Below are 25,671 nucleotides of genomic sequence, written 5' to 3' on the forward strand. Positions count from 1 at the left end.
GTGTGTGTGTGTGTGTGTGTGTGTGTGTGTGTGTGTGTGTGTGTGTGTGTGTTGGGGGGGGGGGTAGGTTCAAATAGTTAAAGAACACAGTAAAACATTTTACATGTGTGCAAGTCCAGAAGATTTACTTACACCCTTTTACTTTTATGATTTGCATCTTATTTCTACTACACTTCGGACTATGGAGTAGAGGCATGTGTCCTAAACTTTGATTTCCCTGCTAGGTTTCAAATTAGAAGATTTAGATTGTCACTGCTATTTGATCTGAGGACAACAATCTTCATTTAGGAACTTGGCATAGGATTAATGAATGTGTCAAAAAGCCATTTTACCAGAATTAGTTCCGTCGGCCATCTGTTTCTTGTGTGGCTTGTGTTCAATTTCAAATAGAATAAATCACATAAATCTATCAACTCTGCTACATATTTGAACACTGATCTTTTCTGGAATCAACAGAGGTTAAGGTTTTCTAAGTCAGTCATGACAGAGATTTGTGGCCTTCTGTAGAAATGGCCCAGAATGCACTTGGGCCTGAATTGCTCTGCCTGTAGGGGTCAAAGTCACTAACACACTCAGCTTCTCAGCCTCCAGACCATTTCAGGTGGTAGTAGCTATATCACACTGTTTGATGCTCACTGAAACATCGAAGAGATTACTGATGTTCATTGAGTTTAGAACATCTACTTTTCCTTCAGCAAAGCTCAGGAGACCAAATAAGTGTGTAGATTTTCCAGCGCTGTGGACTAATCCAATGTTTAAATTTTTTTTTTAATTTAAATTTTTTTATTTACAGCGTGATAACAGCCCCTTCCAGCCCAATGAGTCTGCGCCGCCCATTTTAAACCCAAATTAACCTACCCGTATGTCTTTTAGAATGTGGGAGGAAACCGGAGCACCCGGAGGAAACCCATGCAGACATGGGAGAATGTACAAACTCCTTACAGACAGCGACGGGAATCGAACCCTGATCGCTGGCGCTGTAATAGCATCGCGCTAACCGCTATGCTACCGTGCTGATGGACTGCACTCGCATGGTGCTTCAGGCTTCCTTTTGGAACCAGAAGCTCTTCATCGAGAGCAAAGACGACTAGTCCCTGAATGTGCAAGTCATGATTGGTTATTGAAAAAAATTCATACTTCGTCATCATGTGTTACCTCTGGCACAATCTGGCTAATAAGAAAGCTGAACTGAACAGAAAATGCTGAATATGCTCAGTCAGTCAAGCAGCAGCCATGGAGGGAGGTAGAAAGTTAATGTTTCAGGTCAAAGATGTTTCATAATAGAAAGGAAAAAGTTAAAACTCAAACAAGTTTTAGAAAAGGGGAAGGCTGAGAAGAACAATGAGAATGTCCATGAGAGGATGGAGACCAAGAGAAAATGAATGAGTTGAAAGGTGGTGTTGGCGGCTGAGAGAGCAGGGTCAAGGCTTATTAGTCACAGCTGATATATCTGAAGGAAATATAATTAAAAGGAGGTGAATGAGGACAAAGGAGAGAGGGAGAGCAAAAAAAATGTTGGAACTGTGTAATACAAAACACTACAAATGTTGGAAATCTAAACTGGAAGAGAATGTTGGAAATGCCCAGCAGGTCAGACAACATCTGTGAAGAGGGAAATGTCAATGGCCTTCCGTTGGAATTAGCCAGTTCTGATAGGGAGTGGAAATACTGGTTATCTGAAATTGTTGAATTCAATATACAGTTCTGAGGATGCAACATGTCTTGTTAGAAGACCAAATGCTGAGAGCTGAGGCTTTGCCCGAGGTTCTCCATTAGGAGAAGGAGGTGGAGGAAGAGCAACATCATGCACAGAGGGTGAGAGTCAGGGTAGGCAGTGTAAAGAAGAGGGTCTCTCAAGGTATGCTGTCAGGGACAGTGCAAGTTAGGGCCGTTCAGGTTATGGAAATTCACCTTTACGGAATTCACAAATCTCTACCCAAAAATTAGAGATATGGAATAAAATTCATTCTTGTCGAATTTATGTGAGGGAAAATAAATAAACGCTAAATGTGAAAGAAGCAACAAATATTGTTAATTTTTACTTGTAGTTACACAGCGCTGTGGGGCAATAAAATTTGGATGTGATGTTACTGTGTCCATTGGGTTGGCAGTCAAAGCAGAGTCCCTCCTTTGCCACACCCTCTCCAGTCTGAGGACATGTGAACAGACATCTCAGCATGCAGCGCAGATGCACTCTTCGTCTCTGAGATATTTTCTTTGACATGCTGCATTCTGGGGTGCTGCAATAGCTATGGCCAGCTCCTTAAAGTAATATCTTGGCCTTTACTCCACGGTGTTTTAACTCACTACTCCCTTGAATCTCTCTACCACCTTACTCCCATGAGCCCCAATCGTCAAATCCCATTCCCTTCCCCGATACTCCCACTTTCCTAAAGCCTTTCCCAATCCATGAGTCTTGTGCCTCAGAGAAAATGCGTCACAGATGAAGACTGAATCAGCACTGCACTCTGAGACGTCTATTCTCGTGTCCTCAGACTAGAGTGAAATCAGAATCATATTTTTATCATTGACTCGTATAAAATGAAATTTGTTGTTTTGCAGCAGCAGTACGGTGCAGACATAAAATTATTATGTTACAAAATAAATAAATAGTGCAAAAAAGAAGGAATAATGAGGGTGTGGCAAAGGAGGGACTTGACTGTGACCGCCAACCCAATTGACACGGTGACATCATATCCACGTCTTATTGCCCTACAGTATTGAGTGACTAAAAATAAATTTTTTTTAAAATTGTTGTGTCTTTCACATGAGTCTTGTTCATCCCCCGAGTCTACTGTTGGCCTCAGCTGTTAAATAATGGTGGTGGGTCACTTTTTCATTGCCGATAAAATGGCTAAAAATGAGAGGAAAAATATCCCATAGGAATGCATCTCCGCTTATAATATGGGATTCAATGTGAAAAGGGGGTTCGCCTTGTAGAAAGTTGCATTGCAGATGATTTTCTAGGAACTCTGTAATGCAGGGTTGACTATACTGCAGATTCTTCTGAGGACACTGATGCATGCATTATGGACTCAGTCATGCAGATCTATCATTGTGGAACTAAGAGGCTGTGCACACAAGAACAACCAATCATAATTGCTTAGTAAGGGCTACTCTTACTTCAACTCCATTGGAGAGCACAATCGGAAGTTGCTGAAGACTATATTCTTGTTTCAGGCAAGTTTTCAAGATGAGCTTGCGCCCGTACCTCTGCCATTTCTGCACCTCTGCTCTCACATCCACCCCTCCTAGACCCAACAGGGATAGGGTCTCCCCCCACCCCCCCATCCTCTCATTTCTTCCTGCCAGCCTACGTACCCAACACGTCATTCTCCGCCACTTCCGCCATCTGCAACGGGACCCCACCACCAAGCATATCTTCCCCTCTCCACCTCTTTCTGCCTTTCACAGGGACCGCTCTCTCCACGACTCCCTGGTTCACTCCTACCCCCCCCCCCCCCCCCCACCAATCCCACTCCCACCCCAGGGACTTTCCATTGCCCCCGCCATAGGTGCAACACCTGCCCCTACACCACCTCCATCCAGGGACCCAAACAGTCCTTTCAGGTGAGACAGAGATTCACCTGCACCTGCCTTAATATCATCTACTGCATTTGGTGCTCCAAATGTGTTCTCCTCTACATTGGTGAGACCAAATGCAGATGAGGTGACCGTTTCGCAGAACACCTGTGCTCTGTCTGTAACCGTGATCTGCATCTCCCTGTTGCCAGTCACTTCAACTCCCCCTCCCACACTATCACTGATATGTCAGTCCTCGGCCTCCTCCACTCCCAGCAGAATTCCAAGCGCAAACTGGAGGAACAGCACCTCATTTTCCATCTTGTAACCTTGCAGCCTAATGGCATGAACATTGAATTCTTCCACTTTAGGTAATCCCCACACCCCCCCATGCTTCTTCTCTTCTTCCCTTTCTTAGCCTTTTTTTATTTTTTTTCTTTTTCCCTCTCTCTTCTTACCTTTGACCCATCCCCCGGTGGATCTGCTCTCCCCTCCTCCCCCACACCTGCCTATCATTATCTCTTACCTACATCTACCTATCACCACCCTGTTCCCACCCCGCCTCACCCCTTTTGTCCACCTATCACTGCTCTGCTTTTCCCTCCTATATATTGGGCTTCCCCTTTTCCTATCTTCAGTCCTGAGGAAGGGTCCTGACCCGAAATGTTGACCACCTGCTCTTCTCCACGGATGCTGAGTTCCTCCAGCATCATTGTGTTTTCCATCAAATTTTCAAGATGAATGTACGGATATAGATATGACCAATGGGTAGCTTCTATTAATGTACATTGTATACTGGATCTCTCGTATATCAAGAACATCAAAAAATGGGATTTATATGTACCTTGCTTGCCTTACAAAGTTTTCATTGCTTCAGGAACACATTGAACATGTAGACCTGTAGCTATGGGGATCCTTCAGCAACCACAGCATAATGCAGAACTTTGGATTTTGTTGAGCATTTTAAAAAAAAATTCATTCAAATGCATTCATTAAAGCCTGTTTGTGCAACTGCATTGATAGATCAGTCAGCATCTGCAATTCCCGTAGTAATATACTTGGCAATAAGGTGCCTTGTGAGAATTCTTTTGATGCGGCATTACAGCCAGCTCTCACCATAACAAGCAACTGCTTTGCTATTATTTGCAGTGAATGCACTCTTCTGATGAAACAATGAACTGACGTACTTTGTGATGGGACAAACTTTTTGCATTTCTGTTTGTGGTATTTGTACTAATGGCAACACTTGTCAGGCTGGCACTCAGCTACTGACATCAGCACCAGCCAAACTAAATGGAAACACATCATATTTTTGTGGGTGTGATAATTCCTGGAAAAACTGATGACTACAGTGATGAAGATTTTTATCTTTGTAGTTATCTGTGAAGTTTGGAGTCTGACGCATAATCATATGACAACTGGAGGGGGAGAGAACATTGGAAGGAAAACTTTAAGAGTGGCCACCTCAGAGAGGATTTGGAGTATTATGACTAACATTTGTAGTAAAATAAACTGGATCAAATGGGGTCCTGGGAGTTTAGCTGACAATGCAACACCTTAGAGCAACATGGGCAATTGGCAACATCTATGATATGGGGATATTCACCATGTTTTTTTTATATAGTACAAGGGAAACGGATTACGAAGATAAGAAGAATTATTGCCTAGCTCCCCATTGATGAACACTGGTTACATCTGCCACATTACTTCCTTCAAAACTGGGTTTGTGGCTTCTGCTTTAATTGGGGATGGAAAAGTGCCATAGATACATTCTCACAATGTTTTCTGAGATTTCTCCCTGTTTTCTGTGCTTTCATTAACTTTAAAAAAAACAAAGTGAAGGATGAAAGTTAAAATGGGGACACCATTGTAAAATGCATTAATCCAGAGCATTCACACAGAGTGCAGCTTCAACAGAGTGAAGGTTGGGAAATTGGGAAGCATGGGATTTGGTGAAGGGGCAAGATCATTCTAAAGCAACACACAAAACACTGGAGGAACTCAGCAGGTCAGGCAGGATCTATGGAGGGAAATGGACAGTCAACATTTTGGGCTGAAACCCTTCATTAACTTCTGGAAAGAAATAGAGGAGACAGCCAGTATAGAAAGGTCGGGGGGGGGCGTGGGGGGAGGTGAAGTGAGAACTGGTGGGTGATAGGTGGAACCAGGTGAGGGGGGGGGAGTGGGAATGATGTAAGAAGCTGGGAAGTGATAGGTGGAAGTGACAAAGGGCTGAAGAAGATGAAATCTGATCAGAGAGGACAGTGGACCATGGAGGTGAAGAAGGGAACCGGAGGGAGTAATGTGTGGGTGGGTAGATGGAGAGGGTGGGGGAGGCGAAAGAGAAGGGGTGATGGGGCCAGTGGTGTAAGGGAAAACAAAGGAGGTCAGAGGGTAGTGTTACTGGAAGTTAGAGAAATCGATGTTCATGCAGTCAAGTTGGTGACTACCAAGATGAAATATGAGGTGCTGTTCCTCTAATTTGCGTTTTGCCTCAACTTGGCAGTAGAGGAGGCTGTGGACCGACATGTCAGTGTGGGAATGGGAAGTGGACTTAAAACGGGTGGCCACTGGGAGATCCTGGCTGTTCTGGCGTATGAACTGAAGGCACTCGACAAAACGATTTCCCCCAATCTGTATCAGGTCTCACCAATGTATAAGAGGGCACACTGAGAGCACCAGATGCAATAAATGACATTGATAGATTCACAAGTGAAGGACTGCCTCAGCTGGAAGGACTGTTTAGGGCCCTCACCTGTTTAGGGTGAGGGAAGAAGTGTAGGGGCAGGTGCAGCACTTAGTGTGGTTGCAGGGATAAGGGCCTGGAGAGGGATCAGTGGGGAGGAACGAGTGGACAAGGGAGTCACAGAGGGAGCGATCCCTGTGGAAAGCAGGGAGGGGAAGATGTCCCTAGTGGTGGGATCGAGTTGGAGATGGCAGAAGTTGTTGGGAATGATATGTTGGATACGGAGGCTTGTGGGGTGGTAGGTGAGGACAAGGGAAACTCTATCCCTGTTATGTCTCGGGAGGGATGGGGTGAAGTTTAGTTTTAGTTTTTTTGCGTGAAGAAGTTAACTTATCTTTAAGTTCAGCTTGTAATTAATTTAAACTTGCAATTTCTTTTAAAGTGTTTGTCAATAGTAAACTGCTGATAGAGTCATAGAGTAATACAACTCAGAAAAAGGCCCTTCAGCCCAACTCATCCATGCTGACCTGGGTACCCATCTGGTCTAGTCCCATTTGCCTGTGTTTGGACCATATCCCTCAAAACCTATCTGTGTACCTGCCCAAGTGCCTTTTAAACGTTGTTATTGTACCTGCCTCAACCACTTGATCTGGCAGCTCATTCCATATATGCACCACCCTCTGCATGAAGCAGTTACCAATTGGGTCCCTTTTAAATCTTTCCCCTCTCACCTTAGACCTATGTCCTCTAGTTTTTGATTCCCTTTCCCTGGGAAAAAGACAGTGTGCATTCACCCTATCTATGCCCCTCATGATTTTATACACCTCTATAAGGTCACCCCTCATTCTCCTACACTCCAGTAAATAAAGTCCCATCCTGCCTAACTCTCCCTATAACTCGAAACTGCTTGTCAGTGGCAGCTAACAGTTAATTAGGTGGTCTGCTATTTCAGGTTTCTTGAATAGGAGGTAATTACAAACATCAGAGACTGGCTAAGTACTTGGAGAACTTTAATGTGTCTTAAAATCTAATAAAATTTTACTGATGCACAGAGTGCAGAATGTGGAGATCTGGACTCTGATGTGCTTGGAAATTCATTGAAGAGAGGGAAAAAATCTTGCTACATATATATAAATAAATATAAATACACGGGGTTAAATTAAAAACAAAATAACAATTTATTTAAAAGAACCAGTAAAGCAGCTCGGTCAAATTACTACTTACAGCAAGAAATGTGTAATTATAATTAGTAATTTAAGCATGTTTATTAACTAGATTAAAATAATTATAAATAGCTGATTGAATAATAACACTTTAAAACTGGGAAATTAAAGTTAAAAAAAGATAATAAAAGGACTGGTGCAATTCAATGAGAGTAAAAAAAAGAGTATAGAAGAAATAAGAATGTGATGGGTTGTTGAGACCTATTGCCTGAGTTCCTGAAACATGTGGAAACTTTAGGATGTATAAGACGTACAGGGAATGTCTCCAGGTGATCATGCACAGAGTGAGGATTCCCAGCTTGAGAGGTGACGAGATTTAATGTGGAACATTTTAGAAGCTGAGAATTTCCTGGATCTTGCATTCCAAAAGTTGGTTCTCTGCAGCCAGAGAACATTCAGGGCAATATGTGGGTGCCCTTCCAGAAGGACAGGGAGTGAGGAATCTTCAGGATCTGTGCCCCTCTGAAACTGGTACTTGGCACTAGAATTTGATTGGACATCAACTTACAGTGCTAAATTCACAGAAAATGCCACCAAAGGACAAGCGACTCCACTAGTGGGAACAGCCAAGGGTACAAAGCAGTTGTCAAACAAGATTATATTGTTAAAGAGATGATGAGTGTTCCTGTTACTCTTATCCTGAGTTTCACATGGTGTGTTGCCTTCCTGGTGCCAGGGTAAAGCATTGGAAGAATGGAGTAAACCAGAAATCTTAGAATACATTGTTACCAAGGGCATAGAAAGAGCAGGAACTGAAGTCCTATGTCTCACCTTCAGGAGCTAGGAAGGGGAAAGAAGGTCCTCCAGTAGTAATCTTTGGAATGCTCTCAGTGCAGGAGCAGAAGTAGAAACATAAGCTGAATTAATGCAGTGCCAGAGATGTGTGTCGTGCAGGATCAGATGCATGAGATACACCTCAACAGGATATGGACCTATGTTCTTGTAACTGGAGTGAGCTCTGTCACGTTATTCTCTCGTGATGTAAGCAAGAAAAAGGAGAAAATCTACAGGTACATTATGGAGATGTACCAGAACTGTAGGGTGGTGATGTTCAAGGACTTCAAGTACCCCAACATTGATTCAGATGTCAGCATAAATTCAAAGAATGTGAGGAATTTCTGAAATGCGTTCAGGATAGTTTCCAGGACTAATATGGTTTGGGCCCAACAGGGAATGGGGTATTCCTGGATCTGGTTGTGAGGAATGAAATGACCTAGAGGCTGAAGTGTTAGTGGGAGAATACTTAATCATTGATTTGTAAGATTTAGCTTAGTACTAGAGGAGGGCAAGGAGTAATCTGAAGTAGATCTTTGTGCTTTACGAGATCTAATAGAATGAAGTGGAATTTGGCCAGGGTAAGGTGGAACAAAAGATTGGCAGGTAAAACTGTACATCAGCAATGAGATACCTTTTAAAGAGGATGTACCTCAATACAGGCTGGGCACATTCTCATAAGTAAGAAAGGAACCAAATGCAGAGCTCCCTGGATGATTGAAAATATGATGAAATAAAAAGAAGAGCGGGATTGTGATGTATATTAAGTGAATCATTTAAATAAGAACAAGGCTGAATATGGGAAGAAGGGAAATTAAAGCAAGAAAAAGGTGACTATGGGAATAAAATGGCATATTTCATTGAAGGCAAATGACTGTTATAGGTACATGAAGAATAAGCAGGTAAATAGAAGGGGTGATTCTATCAGGGATGCATAGGCAGAGGCAATCAACAAGACTATAATACTTCATATTGGTCTCTACCAACGAAGTGGATGATGTAAATATCTCGGAAGAAGTGGATGCAGTAGAAATAATTGATGAGGTGAAAACTAATAAAGTTTTAGAAAGGCTGGCTAAGCTTAAAGTAAGTAAATATCAGCTCTGGATGGAATGCATGACAGGTTGCTGAGGGATGTTGTGGTGGAGAAGCAAAAGCACTTGCCATGGACTTCCAATTCTCCTTAGATATGGAGGAAGTACTAGAGCAGTGTAGAATGACGTATGTGACATTCTTTTTTGAAAGGAATTTGAGGACATCCCAGACATCTCAGACTGATCAGATTAACTTCAGTGGTGGGGGAGCTTTTGAAACAATAATTCAGAAAAAAGGTAATTGGCACTTGGAGAAGTTTGTATTGATAAAGGAGAGCCAACACAGACTTGTAAAAAGCAAATCGTGTCTGGCTAACCTGACAGAATTTTTTGATCACAGGGAAGGTTGGTGATGGAATGCAGTAAATGTCATTCATGTGAACCTTAAGAAAGTAGTTGACTAAATTTCACACAATAGGTTGGCTAACAAAACTGATGAGGGAGGGCTCAGTCACATAATGGATTGAAAACTCTTTCAAGCACAGAAGGAAGAGGATCAGGGTAGACACTTGTTTTTCAGATGGAGGATGGTAGACAGTGACATTCCCCAGGGTTCAGTACTAGGATTGTATATAGTGTCTTGAACAACACCATACGATATGTGTGAAATGGAGGAAAATAGTAATAGACTACATTGATAGCTAGCAGATCAAGCAGCTCATTGGCAAATGAATTTTAAAATGGAGAAATGTGAAGTGATACATTCCGACAGAAAAAAGTGAGGATTGATGTCAATGATTTAATAACACAGTTTGTGGGGTTGGGCAGGGCTAGAGGAGCTGTGTATATGTGCATAAATCCTTGAAAGTGGCATGAGATATGGGATCCTGTGAGCACATTGTCGTTGTGTGCTGCCTCTGATTGTTGGGGGGGGGTGGGGGGTGGGGGGGTGAGTGAGTTGTTGTCGGAGGAGTCTGAGTATTACACTCAAGGCAGAACGTGTGAGTACAGTTCCAAGTTTCAGCACTCGCACCTTGATGTACCCTGTCAGGCCATGGTTTTTCTTTGGACTCTTCTCCATATTAAGATAAGATAAGATATTTTTATTAGTCACATGTACATTGAAACACACAGTGAAATGCATCTTTTGCGTAGAGTGTTCTGGGGGGCTGCCTGCAAGTGTCGCCATGCTTCTGGCGCCAACGTAGCATGCCCACAATTTCCTAACCTGTACATCTTTGGAATGTGGGAGGAAACTGGAGCACCCAGAGGAAACTCACGCAGACACAGGGAGAACGTACAAGCTCCTTACAGAGAGCAGCCGGAATTGAACTCAGGCCGCTGGCACCGTAATAGCATTACGCTAACCAATACATTACCGTGCCGAAAATTCTGCTGCCATCTTTCTACCTAACTGCAGCATGGTAAAGCCTCCTGGTGCCCTACTACAATGCAACTCCTTAATCTTATGCAGCTCATTTACAAGGATTTTAATTAGAGTCGGCTCTCCGCTATGCATATAACAAGGCCTTTCATCTACTTTCTTCTTTCCTCTCTGAACCAGCACCTGAGGTGATATTTGTCTGTGTTTAGTCATGTGAACGTGGGTGGGGTTGGGACTGTACCTCAGCTTTGTGACTTCATGCCATCCACATCTAATAACTGACCTTGAGGCCCTTGTTGGCACATGCCTTGCCTGGCACATAACACAGCTGTTCTGGCACTGATTTTACCCACCAGTGTTTCAGGGTCACGTTCTGTGAACTGAGGTCTTGCTCTTTTTCTCTGTACTCCCTCTCTCTTTCTCTCCACAGCAACCATAGCATCTGTTGCTGTTATTGGGCTGCCATAACGAGTGTCCCTTTAAGGGTTGAAGTCCTGTCATGATTCCTGCACAGTTAACTGCTGGCAGCTGCTTGAAACTTACTGAAAATTAATTGCAATCTTCACAAAATGCTTTTTGCGCATCATTTCCACAATCATGATTAAATTGGATGTATGGCACTGAAACAGACAAAACAATATTGGCATTTATGCTCCATTTGAAGATCCTTCCTCATGTTAGACTGTGAGTGTAACCTTCCATTCTCTAATTCTTTATATGCCTTCTCTTAAGTACATCTATAATATTCACTTCAGTCACTCCCTGTGGATTTCTTGGTGACTATCTCTTATGGAAAGCTTATGGCTATGCACTTTCCCACAAGTAAAAGCACTTCTATGACCTATCATCTCCAATGGAATACATTCAGTGTAAGGTAACCTGTAATAATTTTATAGCTCTCCATAAGTAGAACAGATAAAGTTCTTGGCACATATATATTGAGAGAAAAATCATACAGTTGAAGTTTACCCTTGAAAGAAATATGTTGAACAGAGAAACACAAGGATTCAAGCATATGATTCTTTGAAAGTGCATGTGCAGGTGAACAGCATTTAAAGTTTTCTAACAAAATACTAACATATCAAATTAAAGATGTATCAATGCATTTGTGCAAAACTCTTGCTCTGTCCTGAATGGATCAGTATTCTGTTCTTGCTGTCGTGCAGTATGCATAGCTTGGAGTGCATTTGCCATGGCAATGTCAATGTGCCTCTGCATTGAACTCCTCTGCGGAATACAAGACTCCAGCTTAGCTGTTCCTATACAGCTACAACTCAGGGATCTATCTGAGAAGATGAAATATTGCAAAATCATATCCTGAAATCCGGAGAAATCCTATCGAGCAAAGTACCGAGTTATGGCCTATTCACTAACATCAGCAAAGTGACAGAAAGAGTTGACAGTGACTGTATTAAATCTCACCTACTTACCTGTAACCATGTCACGGATGCTCAGTTCAGATGATGGCATGACTTTTTGATTCCATATTATGCTCTAAAAAAGCAAGTCTTGTATTTATAAAACACATTTCTGATCCTAGAACATCCCAAATTGTGTTACAGACAATGAAGGACTTTTGAGGTGCATCTCTTTGTAATGTAAGAAATGTGACTGGCAATTCGCACACAGCAAGCTCTCAGTGATCGTGTTGTGTCTATTTGGATGCTGATTGATGAATAAATGTTCAGCAGTTCAAAGGAGATAACTTGCATGCTCTTCTTTGAAATAGTTCCATGGATTTTTTTTCTGAGAGGGCACTCAGGGCTTTGGTCCAACATCCTTGGTTCCAAAAGATAGTATAGCACATAGTCTACTATATTTAAGTGTTTTCCTTGACTTTTGTGTTCATATTTCTGGATTTGAATTTATAACCTTCTGATAGAGTTAAGAGTGTTCACAGTGAGTCATAGCCAACACTAGCCACAATGAGAATTCCAAAGGTGAGATATGAGAGTAACTACTTTTTTTATTTATTCATTTTTCAGGAATTGTGAGTCAAAGTTGAGTTTATTGTCATATGCACAAGTACATGTATGCACAGGTGCAATGAAAAACTTACTTGCAGCAGTATCACAGGCACATAGCATCAGATAAGCAGCATTCACAACTAAAGCATAAATTAAACATCAGTGATACACAACTTTCACAGGAAAGAACACAATTATAACAAAAACAAAATTCCAGACCAAAGAGATTTTTCAGAGTAGTCTCCAGGGTAAATTATCTTCTGCTGTTTCACCAATAACCTTCCCTTCCTCTGCAGGCCAGAAGTGGTGATGATTGTAGAATGTTCAGTTCTATTACTAAATCCTCTGATAATGAAGCACTCAACAATAGCAAGCTGTCAGCTGGTAATTGTGCACATGTCACTAAACATGGGACTTCCATGTGAACAAGGAAGGCTTGAACTTGTTGGACAGCCTTTGCGAGCATTTAGCCAACTGAACTTTGCTGTTGGACTCCTCAGATAGCAGAGTGCAAATTTGTTGTAATTCCCTATTGAACCACATGTCCATTCATTCTAACGAGAGGAGCAACTATGGGGGATTTGGATAATTTTCCATTTTTATTTAATTGAGTTTACTGGAATATGATTTAGAAAATAAAAATAGGTATTTGTTTTGTTTTAATTTGTATTTTTTACATTTCTTTAAATGTTTCATTGATTTTTAAAAGTTATTGAACTTTTCTGAAAAATAATGGCCATTCTGAACCAAAACTGATGGGTTGGACAACAGCAAAGAAGGTGTGGCTTACTGAGCTGTCAAAGTTCTTTTCAGCTGTTACATGGGTGGGAGTTGTTCCGGCCATTAAGTGACACCAGTGCATGTGCCACTTTGCAGGACTTTATCACTTAGGTTTGGGATCCAACTTACCAGCAAGTGGGATCTGCAAAGAGTAAATGCTTGCTTACCATATGGGCCAGTGATAGTGCTGGTGCTGGCAGCTGATTCAACAAGACCCTCAGTTTTGGGCTGACGTGACAAGTATCATTTACATCGTGCAGGTACCACATCGGAACATCTCCAGGATCTCCCACCTTCTGAGATTCCATGGCATTGCATCATATGGAAGAACTGTGTGTACCCCTTGTCACAATGGCATGTGGAAGTGTTTCTTTTTAATAATTTATATCAAAGCAAGAAAATAAAGATTGAAAGAACACTTTCACATAGATGGATTTCTGTTTAAATTGTCAAATGTTGGTGGTGGGTTTATTAAGTACCTAACCAAATTAAGATTTTCATTACTTATAGGTTATTAAATCTATATTCTTGGCTGTAATTTTATTTACATCATCAGTTGGAAGTAATAGTTGAACTACAACGCTTGTAATTGGATCTTTGGATTTAATTTTGTTTAATGGCTTTAGTGCTGGAACTATGGTGGATTCAGCAGCTGATAGTTTTATTGATGCACAGAATCAGACTTAGTACACCAGATTCCTTTGTCTGAGTTACAGAAGTATAGCAGAACACTTATGATTCTTTGAGCACAGTTGGCCCTTTATATCACAGTAGGGAATGTCATACATATTTAATCATTTGGATTCAACCTTATTGGCTGGAAACCAGTGCTCGTATCTATAAATAATGAAGACATAACTAGCAATAGACTGAAACAGAAAACATGATTTGGTTTTCTGTCTCTGGCAAATATTTTGTGTTTTGGTTTTCATTTCCTGTTGTGTGATTAGTTGTGTTTCTCAACCTTTTGTGTCGCAAATAAATCTTTCATTAATAACAAAAAGTGGTTAAGTTTCTCTTGCAGCACAGAACTGGCTGAGCCATGCGTTGTAATTATTGATAGACTGCTGTGCTGAGATGTGTAATTTTTAATGAGTTGTTTTAACCTTGCCATTATCTGTAGGATGAGAGGCACAACAACCTCTTTGCTCATACAAACTGCTTTTGGACATCACACCATAAACTCTCCATGGTGAAGCATTGAACCAGCTCTTTGCTTACAGGGAGAACAGAAAACTGTTACAAAATCTGCTGCCACATGGGAAGAGGTGCTAGGGTTGTGCGAGATATGCAGGGAAAGGGATACCAAATGATTCTTTCAGTGTTACATGGTGAGTGAGTGGATGGAAAAGCAAAGTCTGTCCTTGTGACTGCTACAGGAAATATTTTCATTGCTTGCAATCTTAAGTTCACTGCTTAAAATATTCATGTTATGTGTTAGCCTACATTACGCTAACCCAATTCAGCAATAACATAAAGGGAACTGTAATCCTTCAATTGTTTCAAGTTTAAACTTGTCATGCTGGGTTTATGTTAGTCAATATGCTCTGTAAGATCTTCCAATATGCCTGCCTACTGTTAGAAGACTTGCACTTGGATAAAGAATTATATGGAAATACTTATCACAGAATAATCAGTGCTCAGACATGACAAATAAAAGTGGCGTAGAGGCTGAAAGAGCAACTAAAACTTGCATGCGAATAGAATAAAATTGGTATCCTGGAATGAATGAAAATGTGCTTGATTACTGAATTAGCTTATTATGTTTGAAGGGCTGTTTGTCCATAGGTAATTAGAGCATGTTAATCCTTAGTATTAGTACCGCAAAAAACAGATGCAAAATCATTACAGAGAGGCAGTAGAAAGGATATATCTGCTTATTTTTGATTGATCCTATTGGAATATGATAGCTAAATATAAAAATAAAATGTCAAGAGTCATTACTCGTGATTCGTGATTTAATATTTTGGGATAGCAATTCATGCTCAGCTGCGTGCACTGAACTTGCAATTATATGTGCACTGAACTCACTTCTGAAGCTGGGTTACATTATTGTATGTTTAGTACATGAGACGGAGGATGAACTTCAGCCTTTAGTGCCTATGTGAATGCAATTTGCAGAACTCCAGCAGTTAGTTCATATTATCTGAATACAGGGTACCTTTCATTAATATTGCTCATTGACTGATTCTTCAGTTTTCACAGAACCTATCAGATCTTAAGACAATATTTTGAAAAAAGACCAATAGGGTCCCAATAACAAATAATGAATTGCATTTATTAAACACATCCCTTTCAGGAAGTCCCAAATTTATTTAACATCAATGAAGCATTTTTGAAACCTGGCCACCATTGTAACGTAGAATTTTTTTGTAAGTCCATTTTTATTGAGCTGCTGGTGCCACTGGCAAGGCCAGCATTTACTGTCCATCCTCAATTGTCCTTGAGAAGAAGGTGGTGAGTCACCTACTTGACCTGCTGCAGCCTTTCCATGAAGATACTCTGGCAGTGTTGATGGAGAGGGAAATTGAGAATTTAGGACTAGCAAAAGGGCCTTGTGCTTCTTGGCAGTAGAAGTTGCATATTTAGGAGGTACTTTTGGAGTAGGTTTGCTGAGTAATAGCAGTGCTTTTTTAGATGGTACACCTTGCAGTTGCAGTGTGCCATTGATGATGGGAATGAGTGTTTAGGGTGCTGGCTAGGAGCCAGTCAATTGTCCTATGTTGTTTTGAGTTTCATGAATGTTGTTGGACCTGACATGTGGAACTTACTTCATCGTGCTCCTGACTCATGTTTCGTGAATGTTGAAGAGGCAGTGGGCGTCAAGATGTGAGTCATTCACTGCAGGAAACACAGTCTCTGTCTGCTCTTATAACTACAGCATTTGTGGCCGGTGCAGTTGAGTTTCTGGTCAATGGTGATGACACCCACGCCACCCCATCAAAAGGTAGTTGGTGGGGCTCATTGTGTTGGAAGCGGCATTGAGCATCTCAGGGAGTGATTATATGTTAAAAAGCTTCTGTCTTGTAGCTCAGAACTCAATGTTTTGGCATCTGGCTCAACTGGTTCTGTTTCCCATGCTCCCTTTAAACATGCAGGGACCCTGGTTCCTGTGCTCCCTTAAAACACACAGGGCTCCTTTTCCCATGCTCTTTTAAAATCACCAGGGCTTTGATTTCCATGCTCCTTTTAAATTCACCGGTGTCCTATTTACCGCTCTCCTTTCATCATCACCTGTTTCCCATGCTCCCTTTAAATACCCCTGCTTGACTGGAAAATTTGTGACATTCTTGGGTAACATGTAAAGAAAAGTTTATAAATACATACAATATCTATGAGTCCAGAAAAACTGCCAGTCCGGCACCATCAAAGTCCTGAGGGTACAGGATTATTGAAGTTTAACTGTTCTCTCTATTATTGAAGATAGTCACTGCTGGAACTTGTATGGTGAGAACGTGGTAATTAATTAGCGCAGAGCAAGCTTCCATGTGATAATGATCAATAAACTGTTTTTTAGAAACATGGATTGGGGGGAAAATGTTGGTTAGGATGCTTTGAAATAGTGGCGTGCAATCTTTTTATGGGCCCAAGTCATTAGAGAGGGCCTTAGTTTTATATCTAGTTCAAAACAACAACTGCAACAATGCAGCACTTCCTCAGTGCTGCACTGGAGTTTCAGCTTAAATATTTCAGCTTGTATCTCTTGGGTGGATCTTGAATCTGGAGCCTTCTGACTTGGTACAATGAAATGAGCCTTGGCTGACATTTTTACTGTTGGTTTGGGTTGGTTTAGTAACAAAAATGACTAGGTGTATTTGACCAAAACGTTCTCTAGCATACTGCTTCCAAGACAAGCTACAGTTATCACATGTTCAGCACATAGGGGAGAATTTTAACTTGCAAACTATTGGGAGCCGGGGAATAGAGGGGAAAGAAGATGAGGTTCTGCAGTGCACAGCAGATCTGTTCTATTGTCAGCATGTTTATTGGAGTTTTTTTTAATAAAGATGTTCAAATAAAATACTCTCAAGGGTTACCTGTCTGATGAGATATTGGTGTGCAGACATCAATTAGAGTATGGGTATTTAAAGGCACTTTGCAAGCATAGTACTTGACGTACTTTGGAATGCCTGTACAGGAGAGCAAAATGGACACTGCCATGGCTGCCACCATGTTCACTGATGCATCATTTGTTAATATGGTTGGACGCTCCAAAAATTGGTGGCAGGAATATGACCTTCCACTTCTGATTGGGAAAGGTGAATGCAGTGACATGTTCTATTTCCTGATGTGACATGCACTTTGATTTAAACTCCTCCCTATGCCCTCTTTCTTCCAAAATATGACACCACACTCCAACTCTCTGTGAATGGTCACACATTGTCTCTATCTGTGCAGTTCCGACTAACATTCAACTATATTTTCAATCAAGCCACATTATAGCCACTGTTAACAAATGTTCTATATCTATCCTTCCATACAATATATTGCATCTCTGTTGTGATTCTTTCCTTCTTTATGCAGATGGAAGTTATCCAGCCATTTGGTGTTAAAATTCTATCTGATCCAGGTAGATGCCTTACAACACTCACTTATCTGGAAAGGACACCAGAACATGTGAAAAATGACCACATGTGTAATTTAAAACTTAAGCATTCTCACTTGAGAGTTCTAATTTGTGACTTCATTCTCCCATATTCTCTTCACCCGCCCCACTGTAACTGCATCAGGAGGACAATGACAATCATTCCTTCGGATGAAGTCATCGGATGCACCATCCCAGTTCTTGGCTCACCAGTGCAGATACTTAAGCGTTGCTGGGGTTGATAAGAGAGACAGGTGGATTTGCACTTGGTGTCTCATGCATCACAAGTGAGCAGAAAGAAAAGGTTGAAAATAGGAAAAGCATGGAAAAATCTGCATCAGAAAATTCTTTCCAAGATCTACATGGCTTGGTGCTGGTGCTGGACCTTCATGGCCACCAAACAACAGAAGCAGCAGCAGAGTATGTGTGGGGTACTGTCAGGTATCCCAGCTACAATGTGGACTCTTAGATAGAAAGTGGAGGAGATTGCCTCATGCAAGCCTTTCTCCATGGGAAAATGATCATTACTACAAAACATCAAAGTAATGATCATGAGTGCAGACTCCAGCACACTTTGAATCCCACTTTTTATCCCACTTTTTGATAAGATGACAGATATCTTAGTCTCAGATGTTCGGCATTCACCAATCAAGTGCTCAGCTGCTAACAGGAAAGTGCAAGAGCTCCATTAGAAAGAAAATGGTGGCAGGAGGCATGGAAGTCAGGCCTTTGATCAAAGCTTTTCACCTTATCCATTGTCACCCTCCCCTAATCAGAACTGCATATGCTGCCCAGTGTCTTATTGGCTGGGTCTTTCCTGTGCAGGTGAAATAGGCTGAGGAGGTGCCTCAGATTTTAAAACCTGGAGAATGTTGACCAAGAGCACCTCAGCCCTCAGTACATGGTGATGACTAGTTTGCTTCTGTCTCTGTAGAATCGACATGGTATCCAGCATCATGAACCATTTGAAAGAGGAACATTAAAAATAGTAGTGGTATTTGGCTCTTCATGTAAATGTTTTACACAATGTTTTTACATTGTTTACATCCTCATAAAAATAATTACTTGATAGTACTTTCTCGTCTGCAGAAATTCTGCTTCTTGTGTGGAATAACTAGACTGCATGAGAACATTGGGGGTTGGAGGAAGCACTTGTGTATGGATGTGGAACAGCTTTGTATTGGTGGAAGGGGGTGAGGCACAGTGATGTCGCTACCTAATTGTCAACTGTTGCAGCCTAGCCAAACGTTGCAGTTGTCACTGCAGCAATGCATTAGGGGTTCTGTTCCCCTGATATTTGCTGCACCTTACCCCCTTTTCTTTCTCCTCTCCTCCTCCTGCTCCTTATCCAGAGAACATCTTCCTGTGCATCTGTGGTCAGCCCTCTCTGCTGTGTTATGTTGTGGAGTGTGCAGCAGACTCCAATATAAAATTAGATGCCAAGCAGTGTACATAATGAACTGTTCCTCCAGGGTGGTTAAGCTACTTTAAGTGCATTTTCAGTTTTCTAATGGCTTGTTCAGTAATATTTTGAGTGAAGGGATAGCTTTGGTTGTAGCACTTCTGTGCTTTGTAGGTTGGTATTATCACTGGCGTCTTGAGCCAGATTTTTAGCAGATACCCATTTACTTGTCATAGCTGGTCCCTATATCTGCTGGGAGAATTGAATAGATCAGTGAGGCTGAAGTATGAAGAAATAGTGGTAGCTGCCTGGTGGTCAGGTGTGAAGAAACATCTTCCTGTCACTGCAAACAGCCTGTATACTAATGGAAAGGAATTTCCTTCCATGAACAAAAATCGAAGTTGTTGAAGGACAAAGGCATCATCTACCTGCCAGATAATTTATGTGTGATTTTTAGAGAAATCCTGCCAGTGTCTTCTCGGAAGCCCTGAAACAATCCCAAATCTTGGGAGTTAAGGGGTATGGTCACCTTGGCAGCAAAAGGCAGAGGGTACCCCTGTTCCAACAGGTGGAAGGTTCGTGCAGGATGGGTCTCTTACCAGCTGCTTCACTGTCATGAGTTTACAATCTCACGCAGCTGCAAGTGTTACAGCCACCATCTTCTGCTGATTGTGAGGCTCCTGTGATGTCCCACCTGCTGTGTATCCACAACATTTCTGCATTCAATTTCAAATCCATGTAGAGACCTGATAATTTTGGAGGTCATGTAGGTAGATCTGAAATAGTTGATATTGAACAACACTAATCCTCTCAAATTTACTCCAGAGTATGTCAAAGGAAGAACCAATACCAGTCCTGTGACAGAAGCCCTCAGTCGCTTTGAAAAACAGATGTAAATCTAGAATATTTTCAGCTACATTACATCATCCCTAGTTTTTGTCCATTGCCTCTCTGTTCCCGCCAGGGTTCCATGGATAAGTTTCGGAGAGTTTTGAAAACTCATTGTTAAATTCTCAAAACTGCTGCTGAAGTTGCTCTTAATGAAAACTTAACCTATTTAGATAACCTCTCCTGCAGAGTTATCCCAATTGTTGCCTGACATGCTCCGGTTAAATTTGGAAGTCAGTGGGTTTATAATTAACCAGATTAGTTTCTGGAATGGAGGAGTTTGTTATTTGAAGAGGGATTAAGCAGGCTTGGATCATTCTGAAGTGATCAAACAGAAAGCCTTTATTGAGGCCAATGAACTTGCAAAATTTCAGAATACAATTTCACTTGCTATCTCTAGACCTGTACTATAAACATTGATTAAAGATTGGTTTGATTTCGTATGCTTTAAAAGGAAAAGTGAAGAGTAGGCCCACGTAATATTTTTAGCTGATACTACTGATAGTTAAAAAATGTGCCAAGTTCAAAAGAAAAAAGGCCTAGAAATTCTGTAGCACTGGAAAACATATGCTAGAACAACGAAGCAGTTTAAGCAATGGCAGTTATTGCCATTTTGTGCATTAGCATATTTTTACGGGGAGTTATTTCAGGATTTAATTGCACCAGTTTAAACTAACTGGATGATTTTAGTGCATTGTTCTTACTGCAGAGAAATGATTACTTTCACTTTGTAATTCTGAGAACAGAAACTGATCTGTGTGATATGCGTGTTAACTGAAGACCAGATGCCCCCTGATGGGATTAAACTCAATGTAGCAATTGCATTTCCATGTCCTATGGAGAAAGGGAGCAGTTAAGGTAAACACATGGAAAGATGAGAAATTCAAGAGAAAAGAGTCAGCAACATATAAACAACAAATAAAGATTGGCATGGATTTTTACTGGGTAACTGGCATCAGTTCCAATGGAATGGCAGGCATTGCCCCACCTAAGTGCTGTTTGGTTTGGGATTCATGCCCCAGTGTGGAAATTGCAACTTTTGCTGGTTAGCTCTGCCTACAGGTTCTCTGCTGCACTCCAATGTTGGACTACTTGTGGAGGAGATGGAGCTTGCTGAGGTTGTCCAGCACTTATGCTGGGAATCTGCACTTAGATCCAGAAATGGGGTCCATGAGTCCATTCACTTGAACATGGCTTGAAGAACTCTGGGAGGGTGGTCGGCGAAAGGCAAGAACCTAAATTGTTTCTTTTTTAATTATGTGCTTGCTTTAATGGTTTTAATTATTTCAGTGGATTTACTTTGTTTTAACTTTTAAACAGTATTTAATATTTTAACTTGTGGCAACTCACCGTCTAGTCGGCGAACCGGCTCGGCAGTCGGGTCGCACGGCGTCGGAGCGACGAGGCCCAAGATGGCGGCGGGCCTCGTCTTTCCGAGCGACGGGGAGAACCCGCGCGCGGGAAAGTCCTGATGACGTAGGACTTACGTCATTGCCGGTTGTTTTGGGCGGGAACATTCTCCCTTAAAGGGCCCGCGCAAGGCGGGAAAATAAACCAGTTCTGTTTGGCAATCCTCCGAGTACAGTCTTGTTTTATTCCGCGGTAGCAACCGCTACATTGGTGACCCCGACGGTCCAAATGGCTTTTGGACCCGCGAAATGGACGACAGCGCAGTAGCCAACGCAGTGGCCCTCAAGCTGCCCACCTTTTGGACACTTCGGCCCAGCGTCTGCTTTGACCAGGCTGAAGCGCAATTCCACCTTCGGCAGATCACCTCCTACTCCACAAAGTACTACCATGTGGTTAGCTCTCTGGACCAGGAGACAGCCGCCCAGGTTGGAGACTTCATCCAGTCGCCTCTGGCTTTCAAAGACCTTTTGATCCGGACCTTCGGCCTCTCCCGTCGTGAGCGCGCCGCCCGCCTGCTTCATCTGGATGGCCTGGGGGACAGATCCCCATCCGCCCTAATGAATGAGATGCTGGCATTGGCCGAGGGACACAAGCCATGCCTGATGTTCGAACAGGCCTTCCTCGAACAGCTCCCCGATGACATCCACTTGTTGTTAGCTGACGCCGACTTCAGCAACCCCCGTGAGGTGGCCGCCCGGGCAGATGTCCTGTGGAGGGCCAAGCGCGAGAGCGGTTTGTCCGTCAGTCAAATCTCCAGGCCGCGAGCCCAACGCCCGCCTCGCCCGGCCCCAGCAACCGAGCAGCCACGCCCCAGGAATGCAGACGACGACACGGGTGACCAGCTGTGCTTCTACCATCAGAGGTGAGGTGCGGAGGCCTGTCGATGCCGCCCACCCTGCAAGTTTCAGGGAAACGCTAGGGCCAGCCGCCGCTGATGGCTACGGCGACTGGCCGCTGACAGAGCCTCCTCTTCGTTCAGGACAAGAAATCTGGACGGCGTTTCCTCGTTGATACTGGAGCGGAGGTCAGTATTTTGCCCCCGACAGGCCGCGACACTCGTGACAGGCCACCAGGTCCTCTACTCAATGCCGCCAACGGTACAACGATACGGTCTTTCGGCACCTGTACGCTTCAATTACACTTTGGCGGCAGCCGTTTTACCTGGACCTTTACCCTTGCCACCGTCGCCCGACCACTGCTAGGAGCCGATTTCCTTCGGGCCCACAACCTGTTAGTCGACCTGCGAAGGAAGCAGTTAGTCCACTCGAGCACTCTCCGGACCTATCCCCTGGGAGAAATCAGCCCACCAGCCCCGCACCTGGACTCCATTTCCCTTTCTGGCGACGATTTCGCCAAGCTCCTAGCCGAATTCCCATCGATTTTGGCACCTTCGTTTACAAATTCTAGGCCCACACACAGGGTACGACACCACATCATTACCACAGGGCCACCCCTTCATGCCCGAGCACGACGATTACCTTCAGACAAGCTCCGCCTGGCAAAGGAAGAGTTCTGTCACATGAAGGAGCTGGGGATTGTTCGCAGGTCAGACAGCCCTTGGGCCTCCCCCCTGCACATGGTCCCCAAAGCCACCGGAGGGTGGAGGCCCTGCGGCGACTACCGCAGGCTGAATGACGCCACCACCCCGGACCGCTATCCCATGCCTCACATCCAGGACTTCGCAGCAAACTTACACGGGGCCCGCATCTTTTCCAAAGTGGACCTCGTTAGGGGATACCACCAAATCCCAGTCCATCCGGATGACGTCCCCAAAACTGCGATTATCACCCCATTCGGCCTGTTCGAATTCCTTCGGATGCCGTTCGGCCTTAAGAACGCCGCGCAGACTTTCCAGCGGCTGATGGACGCGGTAGGCCGAGACCTGGACTTCGTGTTCATTTACTTGGACGACATACTGATCGCCAGCCGTAACCGCCAGGAACACCTTTCCCACCTCCGCCAGCTGTATTCCCGCCTCCGCGATTTCGGCCTCACGATCAACCCATCCAAGTGCCAATTCGGACTTGACTCTATCGATTTCCTCAGCCACAAAATCACCAGTGACGGGGCAACACCCCTACCCGCCAAGGTGGATGCTATCCGCCATTTTGCCCACCCCGACACAGTCAAAGGCCTACAGGAATTCCTTGGGATGGTCAACTTTTACCATCGTTTCATCCCTGCAGCAGCCTGTATCATGCGCCCTCTGTTCTCGCTGCTGGCTGGTAAGGGCAAGGACATCACCTGGACTGACGAGGCTGCGGCTGCTTTCGTTAAGGCCAAAGACGCCCTGGCAGACGCCACGATGCTGGTACACCCCAGGACTGACATCCCGACTGCCCTCATGGTAGACGCGTCCAACACCGCGGTGGGTGGGGTACTGGAACAGCTACTCGAAGGCCGCTGGCAACCCTTGGCATTTTTCAGCAAGCACCTTAGACCGCCCGAACTGAAGTACAGCGCTTTTGATCGGGAACTTCTAGCGCTGTATCTGGCGGTCCGGCATTTCCGATACTTTCTAGAAGGCAGGCCTTTCACCGCTTTCACCGATCATAAGCCTCTGTCCTTTGCCTTCTCCAAAGTCTCCGATCCCTGGTCAGTTCGTCAGCAGAGAGATTTATCCTACATTTCCGAGTTCACAACTGACATTCAACATGTCTCCGGAAAGGATAATGTCGTTGCTGATGCACTTTCCAGACCGACCATCCACAACCTATCCTTGGGTGTCGACTACACGGCCCTAGCTGACGCACAGCAAGCCGACGACGAACTGCCCAGCTACAGAACCGCAGTCTCGGGTCTGCAGCTCCGAGATTTCTTGGTTGGTCCAGGTCAGCGGACCCTACTTTGCGACGTTGCGACTGGTCAGCCCCGCCCTATAGTCCCTGCAGCCTGGCGGAGACGCGTTTTTGACTCGGTACATGGGTTGGCGCACCCGTCCATCAGATCTTCTGTCCGACTGGTCGGCAGCAAGTTTGTCTGGCATGGCTTGCGCAAACAGGTCAGTGAGTGGGCCAGGACTTGTCCGCACTGCCAGACGTCAAAAATCCAGCGACACACCAAGGTCCCACCACAGCAGTTCGAGCCTACCCGTAGGAGGTTCGACCACATACACGTCGACCTCGTGGGCCCTCTGCCGGTTTCAAGAGGAGCCCGGTACCTCCTTACCATCGTGGACCGGTTCACGAGGTGGCCTGAGGCAACCCCCCTGACTGACATCACAACTGATTCCTGCGCCCGGGTGCTGCTCACAACTTGGGTCTCACGTTTTGGCGTTCCGGCCCACATCACTTCAGACAGAGGCACCCAATTCACTTCCAGTCTCTGGGCTGCATTAACGAACCTGCTAGGGACGCAGCTGCACACCACCATGGCCTACCATCCTCAATCAAACTAGTTGGTGGAACGTTTTCACCGCCATCTGAAATCGGCCTTGATGGCCCGCCTGAAGGGTCCTAACTGGGTTGACGAGCTGCCTTGGGTCCTGCTCGGCATACGCACTGCCCCCAAAGAAGACCTCCGCACTTCGTCTGCTGAGCTTGTATACGGGGCGCCACTAGTTGTCCCCGGGGATTTCATACCTGCCCTTCGGGACCAAGGGGAACAGCCCCCAGCAGTCCTACAAAGACTGCGCGAGAAGCTTGGCGCCTTGGCCCCGATTCCCACCTCACGGCACAGTCAAGCCCCATCCTGCCAGCCCAAGGAACTACGGGACTGTAAGTTTGTTTTCGTTCGCGGGGCACACCTCGGGCGCCATTGCAACGACCATATGAGGGACCGTTCCGAGTCATACAGAATAACGGATCCACTTTTATTTTGGACATTGGAGGCAGGGAACAGGTTTTCACGGCGGACCGCCTCAAACCGGCCCATTTGGCCTGTCAAGGTTGCCACGCCACGATGCAGAGGCCGCCCCCCTAAGCGGCAGCTGGCACAGCCCACGGACCTTGGGGACTGTATCGCCGGTTCTGGGGGGGGTTGTGTGGCGACTCACCGTCTAGTCGGGCGAACCGGCT

At 44.1% G+C, this 25,671-nt stretch overlaps 1 protein-coding gene across 2 annotated transcripts in view; it reads left to right on the forward strand.

Moving 5' to 3' along the window:
- The window catches only part of rims2a (regulating synaptic membrane exocytosis 2a), an 830,253-nt gene that overhangs the window by 237,320 nt on the left and 567,262 nt on the right, over nucleotides 1-25,671 (forward strand). The window lies entirely within an intron of this gene.

The sequence above is a fragment of the Pristis pectinata genome, chromosome 9, assembly GCF_009764475.1.
Source record: "Pristis pectinata isolate sPriPec2 chromosome 9, sPriPec2.1.pri, whole genome shotgun sequence".
Classification (NCBI taxonomy): Eukaryota; Metazoa; Chordata; class Chondrichthyes; order Rhinopristiformes; family Pristidae; genus Pristis; species Pristis pectinata.